Genomic DNA, 12,446 nt, shown 5'->3' with positions numbered 1-12,446 from the left:
TATCCCCACAGCCTAACAGGTAAGGTGACAAGGGCGAATTAATGTACAAGGACTGGTTAATTTTGCAAGGGATGGCATGAGGAAGGCTCAGAAGACGTACAGTTTTCAACTGTGCCTGACATAATTAGGCCTTTGTCCAAATACGGAGAAAAGGAATTTGGCAATATAGGAACAATAGGACAAGGTGGGGTGTCTGGTGGTATATAGTCAAGTAGGAAGTCATCTGGCTTAGTGTTAGTGGTGGGCAGAATTTTCGATGAAAAGGCTCCTCTGACAATCCACGGTCATTAGCCAGCCTGCATGTGGGTTTGGGCTCTGGTCCCCAGACTATAAGCTAAGAAATGTAAATAATGGCTTATCTGTAAGACCTTAAGGTGTCTGGCAGAAGGCAACACATATTCTCCCAGGAAGAATGTACTCTCATCCCACACCTTAAAGAATTCTCACAGATGGAATTCTAACAAACATAAGCTCACAACAGAAAATCACAAAACACATAAGGAAACAAGCCTTCATGAATGGGAGTGAGCAGAACCATCAAACAACAGAACCATACCTGCAAATACTGCAGATACTAGAATTACTGGATACAAAAAAAGAAAAGGTATGTACAACATGATAAGGAAATAAGGATTTAAAAACCCAGGTAAAGGAAAAAAACAAAATAAAATAAAAACCCAGGTAAAGAGTAAGAGATTTTTAAAAGTCACACATATTTGAAAAATGATAAAACAAGAAACACAATTCTCATCCAGATTATAAACTTAAAAATGAACATCAAGGAAAATAACTGCAATGGATTAAAACACAAAAAGTATATTAAAACTTGTGAGTTAATACTGATATTAAAAATACATCAGTGGAAGGGCTGAACAGAAAATCAGAGATAACTGAAGAGAGAATTAGTGAACTGGAAGACAAATAAGAAATTACCCAGAAAACACTATAAAAGTGTTGAAATTAAAAAGAAGTTAAGAGATGAAAAGGACAGAACCAGATCTAGCATATCTAATCAGAGTTCTGAAAGAGAAATCATAGAAAATGATAGGTAACAGTCAAAGAGCTAAAGGATAAAAATTTTCTAGAACTGATAAAAGTCACTAATCTTTGGTTTTAGGAAGTCTAATGAATTCTTAGCCAAACAAAATATAATCCACCCCTAAACACATTAAGCTGAAAACAAAGAAAAAAAACCAACAACCAAAAAAACCCACATACTCATGTGTATGTGTGTGAACACACACCACCACCACCACAATAACAAAACAACAACCAGAGAAGAAATTGCCTGAAATCAATAACTGGGCTTCTCAATATCAATAAGGAAAGCCGAAAGACTATAGAATACTATCTTTAAATACTAAGATAAAATAACTGTCAAGCTAAAGTTTTATACCCAGTAAAACACTCTCTATGAAATAAAATTCGAATCAAATAGGAACTGGAAGTTAATGATTAAAACACCTCCACCACAGATGTTCTGATTTCAGAGAGAAAGCCTGAGATGTGGGAAGCAATATGAGTGAACAAAATGGTAACTGTGTGGAACTCAAAAGTTAACCAACCATATAGAGCACTGAAAAGAAGGTTCAATTTGTGGTATTAAACAGTGAAACAAGACAGAGCTAAACCACTCCAAGACAACTGAACATGAGCAGGGACGATGGTGACTTCACATAAAGCATCCTGAGAGCCTTGAATTGCTTGGAAAAAAGATACCAATACCAACTAACTTTAAACCTTATACAGTCTTCATGCATCAAAAGAACAGAAATAGAGTGTATAAGTTCCAAAGCAATAAAGAGGAAAAAACAAACAAAAAATGGAGAAGAAAGAATGAGGAAAAGAAGAAACTTGATGCTTTCCAACTGTGATGCTGGAAAAGACTCTTGAGAGGTCCTTGGACGGCAAGGAGATCAAACCAGTCAATCCTGAAGGAAATCATCCCGGAATATTCACTGGAAGGACTGATGCTAAAGCTCCATTACTTCGGGCACCTGATGAAAAGAGCCAACTCATTGGAAAAGACCATGATGCTGAGAAAGATTGAAGGCAAAAGGAGAAGGGGGCAACAGAGGATGAGCTGGTTGGATGGCATTACCAACTCAATGGACATGAGTTTGAGCAAGCTCTGGGAGCACGTGAAAGACAGGAAGCCTGGTGTGCTGCAGTCCATCACAGGGCAGGGATAACCAACCAGCACTGCCAGCCTCTGAGGCCTCCCTGAGCCTGAGAGGCCAGCTTGGGTGTGTCCTCATGAGGACATTCTGACATGGCACATAAAACAACCATTATTAAAGTTTGTATGATTTTTTTTTTTTACACCAAACACGTACAGGACAACCTTCCCCTTTCAAAATTGCATCCCACTGCAGCCCCAGTGGGAATAAGTTGGGGGTGGGGATGGTGTTTAGGTACCACTCAAAAGACAAACAATACAGAACTAAGAGTCATCACAGAAGTTAGTCTCCCACATAAATCTGCAGGGTGGACATTCCTGCTTTCTTTAATTTTTAGAAAATTATTTTTAAGGTGACTTTAGTATTTAAAAATATATACTGGATTTATTACAGTATTACTTCTGTTTCATGTTTTGGTTTTTTTGGCCACGAGGCATGTAGGATTTAGCTCCCCGACCAAGAATCGAACACACACCCCTGGCACTGGAAGGCGAAGTCTTAACCACTGGACCACCAGGGAAGTCCCCATTCATGTTTTCTGTAGTGATCATTTTTACCTGACTTTGATTCCCTATTTGTTATACCCTGGGAGGCAGAGAACGCAGGTGGGCCACAATGTGATCTCCTATTCTCAGCTTCTGACTACACTGAAAACCCTCACATTTCCAACAGTCCTCTTGGTTCTCCCAAAATATACACATGATGTGTGCGTGCTCAGTCTCCTCAGTTGTGTCCGGCTCTTTGCGACCCTATGGACTGTAGCTTCTCTGTCCACAGGATTCTCCAGGCAAGAATACTGTGGTGGGTTGCCATTTCCTTCTCCAGGGGATCTTCCCAGACCAGGGATCAAACTCACGTCTCCTGCATTGCAGGTGGATTCTTTACCCTCTGAGCTATCTGGAAAACCCACACATGATAGAGCACAGGATTTAATAGCAGAAACTCCTTTACCATGATGGTGGGAGAAGACAGAACCAAAGCCCCCTCTAGAGATCAACCTGCTTCTAATAGTCCTTTTACTCCATTTATAAATATACAGATTATAAAGATAATACATAGCGATAAATATTCAAATGGCACAGAAATGAGTAAGAGAGAAGACAAAAGGCCTCTGTACTAGGGATGCAGGAAAGGTCTGGTCTGGGAGCTATACACATTAATTAGTAGGTAATAAAAGCCAGTTTGGAGAAGGCAATGGCACACCGCTCCAGTACTTTTGCCTAGAAAATCCCATGGACGGAGGAGCCTGGGAGGCTGCAGTTCATGGGGTCGCTAGAGCCGGACACGACTGAGCGACTTCACTTTCACTTTTCACTTTCATGCATTGGAGAAGGAAAGGGCAACCCACTCCAGTGTTCTTGCCTGGAGAATTCCAGGGATGGCGGAGCCTGGTGGGCTGCCGTCTATGGGGTCGCACAGAGTCAGACACGACTGAAGTGACTTAGCAGCAGCAGCAAAAGCCAGTTATTTCACCTTTTGAAGCTGCTGATTCAACATACATTTAGCCCCACTTTGACCTCTAACATTCTTTGATCCCCCCTTTCAGAATCTACCCCAATTTCCTGCGAGCACCTCACTTCCCTTATTTGACTGTGTTCAAGCACCTTCTATTCAATTCTAGAATTTTTTAAAAACATTATTAATTGTATTTTTTTTAAGATTTCTTTTTTTTTTATACTGACCATTTTAGTTAAAGTCTTTATTGAGTTTGTTACAATGTTGCTTCTGCTTTATGTTCTGGATTTTTTTTTTTTTTTTGAGCCACAAGGCATGCGGGTTCTTAGCTTTCCAACCAGGGATTAAACGTGCATCCCCTGCACTGGAAGGCGAAGACTTAACCACTGGACCACCAGGGAAGTCCCTGGATTCTAGAATTCTTAATTTTCCTTGAAGTACTGCAGCAGTCTTGTTTTCTAATTTTTTTTTTTGCAAACTATCATGAGTTGAGTATAATAGTGACACAGGCTCTCACTGGCTAGCCTGGCAACTCTGTGCTACTTGTAACACGTTTCCTTGGGAAAATCCTTGCAGTTTTATGCATGAACAATTGGGAGACGCTTACTTGTAAAGTGGAGGCCTCCGTAATTTCAATTTCTGTTCCCACTGAAAACAGCAAGCCCCTGGTTTCACCTGCCCTGTTTCTAAGATGGGCTTTGCTCACGGAGACTCTGGGGCCTGACTGCCTGGGTGCCAATCCTGGTCCTGAAACTTACTAGGTGTGTGACCTAGTATTCAACCTAAATGGGCTAATACATATGTGGAAAGTGCTAATACATATATGAGAATAGCGCCTGGGACATAGCCAGTGCCGCATAATAAAAGAGCTGGGAGACATTAGTCAAGAAAGCCCTTTGTCCCTAGTTCTGGGAGGCTATAGACCACCCCCACTTTCGGAGAAGGCAATGGCACCCCACTCCAGTACTTTTGCCTGAAAAATCCCATGGATGGAGGAGCCTGGTAGGCTGCAGTCCATGGGGTCGTTGGACACGACTGAGCGACTTCACTTTCACTTTCATGCATTGGAGAAGGAAATGGCAACCCACTCCAGCGTTCTTGCTTGGAGAATCCCAGGGACGGGGGAGCCTGGTGGGCTGCCGTCTATGGGGTCGCACAGAGTCGGACACGACTGAAGTGACTTAGTAGTAGTAGTAGTACAGACCCCTTTGAGGCTGGTGAAAGCTATAGGCCCTACCCCTAGAATGTCACCCTCTGTACAGCTGCAGATGTAACTGAAGCCGCACCACGGCTGTGAAGGTCAAGAAGGTCTGATTCTAGCCCTCTGGTTCTCTCTACAGTGATGTGAGGATCTCAGGGTCAAAACACCATGGCAGTTCTTGAAGTTATTATGTTCACATGCACAGCAGTGAAGCAGGTCCCTCCGCCCTCAGTTTGGGTAAGAAATGTTACACCCTTCTTCCTCAAAGTCCCTTTGACCCTGCCCATTTTTCTCCTGCTTCAGGTCAACTCATCCCTGGGTCACCTTAAGACAGTCTCGCAAGACTTTCCTGGTGGTCCAGTGGTTAAGACTCCATGCTCCCAGTGCAGGGGGCCTGAGTTCCATCCCTGGTCAGGGGAACTGGATCGCACGCGCTGCAACTAAGAGTGCATATGCCACAAGGGAAGACCCCCTTGTGCTGCAACTAAGACCCAGTGCAGTCAAATAAATAGATACATACATACGTAAATATTAAAAATAAAAAGACAGTATTGTATGTGCCACAAAGTTCCACATGTTTTTTGTGAATTATTCTCATCTTTCCCCGAAGAATGGTCTGGCCCCTCTTTAGTGTTCACTGAAGTCAGACTAGAGCATGGACTAGTGTCCACTGCTGGCCCTCCGACCAAGAGCATGGCACAGGTGGATGCTGTGTAAGCCCAGGTCCTCTCCCTCCATAAGCTTGGAGACAGCACCCACCACAAAAGCCAAAGACCTGAGAAGCCAGAAGGAAGCTGTGTGTGTATGCGATGTGTGCTCAGTTGTGCCCGACTCTCTGTGTAGCCCACCGGGCTCCTCTGTCCATGGGATTCTCCAGGCAAGAATACTGGAGTGGGTTGCCATTTCCTCCTCCAGGGGATCTTTCCGACTCAGGGATCAAACCCGCATCTCTTGTGTCTGTTGCACTGACAGGCGGATTCTTGACCACTGAGCCACCTGGGAAAGAACTTGTGGGATGATCTAATTGCCTTGTTATTACTCCTCCAAGTCACTTCAAGGTGGGTGACTTGCCTGAGGTCACCCAACTCACTTGCAGCAAAGCTGGGAACCTCCCAGTTCGGTACTTTGATTCCATCAGCATTTCTTAGACTCTACCACGCACAGGAATCTTAAGATGCAGATTCAGCAGGTCTGGGGCAGGTCCAAGATCCTGCCTTTCTAACAAGCTCTCAGGTAATGCTGCTGCTGCTGCCTGGACCACATACAGAGCAGCAAAGGCTTACATCAAGGCTAATGGACTGTCCCACCTGGTTAAAGCCTCTTTGCCCACCCTCTGCGTGGCTGTTTAAATGCCTTTTCTTCAGGAAAGCCTCCCTTCCCCCATTCTTGATTATCAGCTCCCGTGGTCTCTGTACTTTTTCCTTTGAAGCATTTGTAACAATTGTAATTAAAGAGTATTGGTGTAATTATTAGTTTAATGTCTGTCTCCCAGGGAGACTGCAAGCTCCACGAGGATGGGACTGGCAGACTGTCAATAAAAGGGCAGCTGTTGTGGACTTCCCTGGTGGCGCAGTGGCAAAGAATCTGCCTGCCAACACAGGAGACTCGGGTTCAGTCCTCGATCAGGGAAGATCCCACAAGCCTCGGAGCAACTAAGCCTGTGCGCAGTAACTACAGAGTCCGGGAGCCACAACTGCTGAGCCCATGTGCTACAGCTGCTGAAGCCTGTGCGCCTCAACAGAAGACACCACCACAGTAAGAAGCCTGCATACCGCAACTGTAGAGCGGTCCCTGCTTGCTGCAACTAGAGAAAAGCCAGAGTAGCAGTGAAGACCCAGCATGACCAACAATAAATACATTTTTTTTTAAGGGCAGCTGTTGTGGGCTGAGTAGCCTGGACCAGCGTATTTGGAGTAGGAAGGGAAGGCTTGAGCAGGTGGGAAACACTTTCTAGAGGCCTCATGGACAAAGGTGACACTTTTGGCTTTAAAATTCCCACCAGTTTCAAATACATGTGGACTAAAACGTAACTTGAAAAGCAACCTAAAAAACAAAGTCTCTTAAATCTTTATCAAGCGCAAAACAGACCCAATCTGGTACTAGCCACTGTGCCTGGGAAATAGTTAGGTCCCCAAAATAAATATTCCCTTACAGGGGACTTCCCTGGTGGTTCAGTGGCTAAGACTCTGCACCCCCAATGCAGAGGGCCAGGGTTCGATCCCTGGTCAGGGAACTAGATCCCACAAGCAGCAAGAAAGCGTTCACATGCCAAACTAAGACCCAAAGCAGCCAAATAAATACATACTTTCAAAAAAAAAAAAAAAAAAAAACTTTTACAGTCTTCAGACACCTTGAGGGCCTTGGCAAAGGAAGCAGAGGGCCATTTCCCTGACCAGCTTCACTGCATTGCAGACCAACAATTTCTTTTTCAATTTTTCCGTTGCTATCCTTTCTAGCAACCCCAAAGCTCTGAATGCCCAGCTCCTTGACATGGGCAGAAATACCTGAACTCATCATCATTCTAGGGCAGCCAAGTCTGAAGTCAGTCTGCTTGAGTTCAGACACCACCAGCTTTGTGCTCTTGAATGAGTTACTGACTCCTCTGTGCTTCAGTTCTCCAATCTGCTAAATGGGAAAGAACCTGCCTGCCAATTCAGCAGTTCAATTCCCCGGGTCAGGAAGATCCCCTGGAGGAGGAAATGGTAATCCACTCCAGTATTCTTGCCTAGAGAATCCCATGGACAGAGGGGCCTGGTGGGCTACGGTCCATGGGGTGGCCAAGAGTCAGACACGACTGAGCAACTCAGCCTGCAAGCAACAACTAGCACCTGTGAGGACTCTTAAGGAGACAATACACAAAGAGCACTTACACAAGCCTGGCCCAAGACCTATGGTTATTATTATCCTCCCCACAACCTGTCCAATTCAAGATCTATTGTTTCACAAGTCTCCACCCAGTGGCTCCACCCCATGAGATTTGCTCTTCCCAGCCCCTCCTGCCTTACCTGTCTGGAGCTTGTTCAAAGCCCTGACTCACAGCAAAACTCTGCAGCTCCCATCAATTACCTCCCTGCCTCTGCCTCCCGTCTGTCATTTGTCGGTCCCTTCTGGGAGGGAACTCTTTCCTAACACCCAGTACATTTACTCAACAAGAATTTATGGAGGGCCCACTATGTGCCGGGCCCTGTTCTAGGCACAGGTGATCATTAGCAATGAACAACGCAAGACCTCATGAGCTGAAGGTAGTAAGAGATGTAGCCCAGGAAGAGATACCAGTTTGGGTCTCTGGCCTTTCCTTTCCATCCCCATTCTTCTCCCGGATCATGCCTAAATAAATCACACACAGGTACAAAGCAGGAAGAAAGCATCCCAGATGAAAAAATGCTCAGTGGGACTTAGGTACAAGCCGATGACTAAACTGCTGCCCCGCTGAACTGGCAGACTTTGAAGAAGTCCGTGTTAAAACACCCTGAAACACCCGGTTTCCCCACGTAGTCACACCGGCCGTCAAATCCTCCAGAACAGTATGCGGAACACAACCAGAAAATAAGGTCCTTCATTTACTTATGTCATGAGCGTATCTCAGGTTTTCACGTTCTCACTGCCACATTTTTTGGATGGAGCGTAACTCCAGCAGGCATACAGGCAGCAGCTTTGTGTTAAGAGCCCTTGGGGGACTTACTTCCCTGGTGGTCCAGTGACTGACTCCACACTCCCAATGCAGGGGGCCTGGGTTCAATCCCTGGTCAGGAAACTAGACATCACATGCCACAACTAAGACTGGGTGCAACCCAAAAAATAAATACATATTAAAAGAGAGAGAGAGAGAAAAAATAAATAAATAAGAGAGAGAGAGATCACTGGAAATAGGCTCTGAAAGCCTGTGTTTGAGTGCTGGCACTGTCAATCACTGCGTGATTTCAGGCATAAAGTTTTTCTCTTGTCTCTACCTTTCAGACAAGCTCTAAGGTCCTCTTCCAGTTTTGTAGTCTAAGGGCTAGATCGACCACCATTAACACGAGACTCAGCAGATTCCTTAATTCAACAAGATGAGCCCCCGCCCTCAGATTCCTGGCTGAGCCAGCCAGAAGAGAAGCTGTAAACAGCATCCTGAGATGCGCTGACTCCTCCTTTATTTATTTACTCCCTTCCATCTTCAAACCTGAGATTTCCAAGCACAACTCTGGTAGAAATATCCCTAGGCCACAAGGCAAACCTAAAATAGAAGGTATGCAAAATCTCTGGTGGGCCCATTAGTCTCCCTTCCTCCAACTCAAAAACCATGCCAGACCTTGTCCGTCTCCTTGTCTCCAGACGGAGAGCCTAAAATAAGTCTCCCTGGTAGAAAATGCCTGGTTGGAATGGAAGTGCCTCAAGTTCAGAAGAAATGGCTCGATGGCCACACACCACAGGTCAAGGACTCACCCAGAAATCTTTTCTGAGAAGCGGGAACCTCTGTTCCCACTTCAACGCCTCTCCTCCATGGGCATACAGGCAACCAGATGAGCCTGGAGGAAAGGAAAACATGACCCAAATGGCCAACTCACCCTGCCTCAAAGAGAGCAGCTGTACCTCCAGTGCCCTCAAGCAAGAAGGCAGGCTCCTGCAGGTTACTGGAACACTAGAGCCACTAGAGCTACAGGTGACCAATTAGAGGTCCTGTTCCCAGACTGGCAGGTGCCTGGCACACAGTGACGTGTGGCTGGAGGGCCAGCTGACAAAACCACCAGGAAAGTTCTAGAGACTAATATTTGCTTTAAACGAGAAAGGGACTACCATAAGTCTCAAAAATCAAAACCAGACAGGCCCAAGGCTTTGATCACAAACACTAAGAATGCCTTTTCTTAAAGTCTAAAGACAATTAGGGGCGGTTCACCTCCCCTCCCCCACCTGGCCCGGCGGGTCCTTTGAAGGCCCCCAGATCTCCGGGCAAAAGCGGGGATGCAGGCTCCAGGCCCTCCGCTTGGCAGAAATGAACTTTGACTGTTTTACTTACACGTGTACAAAGGCAGCACTGAAAGAGCAGCTTCGAAGTTGGCTGGGTGACCCCCACAGTTCAAAGTCCCTCTCCGCACACCTGTGGGGTAATCTTGTGAGTTTCCCCGGCGCCCTCCGTAACTGGCTATATCCCCTCCAGGTCTACGCCGGCTGGGAGTTTCCATTTTGCACAGAAATCAAGGCGTTCTCGGTGCCCTTAGCACTTAGGGCGCTCCGCCCGCAGCTCTAGGGTGGGCCTCCAGGCGGGTCCCTCATTGGACCGCTCAGACCGGGAAAGGACCAGCACCTCGTAGTGACCCTGTGAAAATGCACCCGGGCTCCGAGTACGCCTTGCCCGATCCCTCGCAGAGCTAAGAGATACATTAATGATCGTTTCGGGTTAGTTAAAACCCACGCAAGCACCTCCCTGGCCTCTTAAATCTTCCCAAACTACAGCACAGACTGAAGGGAAGCAGTTGCAGCGACCATAAAAGTCATCTTAAAAGGCAAGTTGGAAAAAAAAAAAAAACCCGATACGCACTAGTTAGCAAGTCCGTGGTTAGGGGGGCGGTGGCACCAGGGCCGGATCTGTGGGCTCTGCACGCTGGCTGGGGCTGTCCCGTCGGTCCCCAAGTCCCCCGCGCCCACCTGGCAGCCTCCGGGGCCCCCCAGTCTGACGCCAGCGATCACACCCCACAGCTCTGTCCAATTAGGAAAATGACCGCGAGGAAACGGAGAAGGGTGGGCGACGAGGAAGGGGAACCGAGACCGACCAAGGAGGGCCGTGGGGACCCGGCCGGACGGCGAGCGCCTTCAACAGGTCCCCGGCCCCGGGCTGGGGGGGCGCGCGGCGGCCCCGGGGGGGCGCCCCCCGACAGCCAGGCGGCGCGCCCGGCCCTCCCCCACCCCGGACGGCGGGGACGCGCAGCCACCCCACCCGCCCGGAGAATAAAGTTTGTGGGCAGCGGCGGGGCGGGGCGGGGCGGCGCGGCGAGGGGGTGAAACTTTGAGTCCCGGGCGGGCGGCGGGGGGAGCGCACCGGGCGCCGGGACACCCACGTGCGGGCCCGCGAACCGCCGCCGCCGCCTCCGGGCCTCCCGCCCCGCCGCCGCCGCGCTTTCCTTTCATTTTTGCTTCTCTCTCTCTCTCCCCTCCCTTTCTCTCTCTTCCTCTCTCTCATTCGCGCGCTCTCCTCGCTCTCGCCCGCTTTCGCTTGCACGCTCCCTCCTTCCCTTCCCCCTCTACACCCCCCTCCCTCCCTCCAGACGCCATCTCTCCCTCTTTCCCCGGCTCTCCCTCTCTCCCTCCAGCTCTCCGGCATGAGGGAATGTGGAAGTGAAAGGAAAAGACGACATGTTTGCAGCGCGGCGAGGGCCTGCGCGCCGCCGTCCCCGGGGAGAGGCGGGGGGCGGGTCGGCCGCGGCCGCAGCGACCCACCCCCGCGCCCCCCGCGCCCCCGCCGGCGCGCCGCCCGGGGCTGCGGGGCCGGGGGCCGGGGGCCGCGCGGGACACTCACCCTGGGTCCGGGCGCGGCTCCTGCGCTGGGGCCCGTGGCGGGCCGGGGCCGGGGGGGCTCCTGGCTGCCCACCGCCCGGGCTGCTGCTGCGCGCCCGCCGCCCGCCTCCACGCGCGCCCGCCGCCTGCTCCTGCCGCCCTCCCTCCGGCTCCTCTCTTTCTCTCTCTCTCTCCCCCTCTCTCCCTCTCCTCTCTCTCTCTCTCTCTCTCGCTCGCTCGCTCTCTCTCCCTCCCTGGAAGAAGGGAATGAGGCAGGGCTGACGTGAAGGGATGCAAAACAGCTCCTCCTAACCCAGCTCGCGGAGGAAGAGAAAGACAGAAAAGCAGCCCTTTTATCTCTCTTTTGTTTTCTCACTTCCTTCCACCACCACCCCCAACACCCCCCTCTTGTCAGCCCAAGTTTTCTTTTCTCTTTCTACCGCAGAGAGGATTTTTCTTCCTTTCTTTCTCTTTCTTTCGGTTCAACTCTCCCACTCAAATTGAAAGCCTGGAGGGGTTTCTCTCTTTCTTTTTTTCCCTTCCCTCTTTTCTTCCTTCTTCCTCCTTTCTTATTTCTCTAAAAGGGTTTTGTTTGCTGTGGGAGTTTCGTTTGAGAATCAAGTCACGCCTTTTTTCCTCCTTTTCTTTCTCTCTCTTTTTTTTTCTCCTCAGCAGAAAAGGGGAACAAAGATTAACTGAAGCGGGGGAGAGGGGGAGCATAAGAACCTCTCATGGAAATGGGGGGCCCGGTTCTGCCTGGCACAAAGGGGGCCAGGGGACGCCCCGTGGGAAGCATGGGACGTTCTCCCGAGAGGAGAGTCGGTGGGGGTTGGGGGGACGCAGCCGCGGGTGCTGATTGCCGGTTCCTTCCGAAGTGCGGGCGGGGGCCGCCAAGCCCGCCCCTCCCCAGCCAGAGGTGGAAGGTTGGGTGTGTTCTTCACTTACATATTTTTAAAGTAGGCAGATGGGCTTGGAACAAACATCCCCGCAGAGCAATGAACTGTAAAAAGCCTTTGAACAGCTGTTTGCAGAGCCCTGGACGTCCAGACTCGAGGGAGCGGGGCGTATTGCGAGCGCCTGGGTCGGGGTGGGGAAGGGGATCGGAGGAGCCGCTGGGATCCGGCCCCCGCAGCCTCGCC

General features: G+C 49.2%; 1 protein-coding gene and 1 non-coding gene across 4 annotated transcripts in view; one reads left to right on the top strand and one right to left on the bottom strand.

The window, feature by feature from the left end:
* Positions 1-11,889, bottom strand: part of ZNF710 (zinc finger protein 710) — a 72,164-nt gene extending 60,275 nt beyond the window's left edge. The window contains exon 1 of one of the 3 annotated variants that reach the window (XM_070358271.1): positions 11,330-11,889. The gene's annotated coding sequence lies outside the window, so the exon portion shown is untranslated. Of the gene's footprint in view, positions 1-9,832; positions 10,306-10,354; positions 10,497-11,329 lie in introns of those variants that run through there. The other 2 variants (XM_070358274.1, XM_070358272.1) reach the window with 2 other exon arrangements.
* On the top strand, positions 6,997-7,069 carry TRNAG-CCC (transfer RNA glycine (anticodon CCC)). Its single transcript has one exon. It is a non-coding gene; the product is annotated as a tRNA-Gly (tRNA).
* Positions 11,890-12,446: the final 557 nt, after the last annotated feature.

Source organism: Bos mutus, chromosome 21, assembly GCF_027580195.1.
Source record: "Bos mutus isolate GX-2022 chromosome 21, NWIPB_WYAK_1.1, whole genome shotgun sequence".
Classification (NCBI taxonomy): Eukaryota; Metazoa; Chordata; class Mammalia; order Artiodactyla; family Bovidae; genus Bos; species Bos mutus.
Note: the sequence above shows the minus strand (reverse complement) of the source record. Positions and strands in the feature narration are given on the sequence as shown.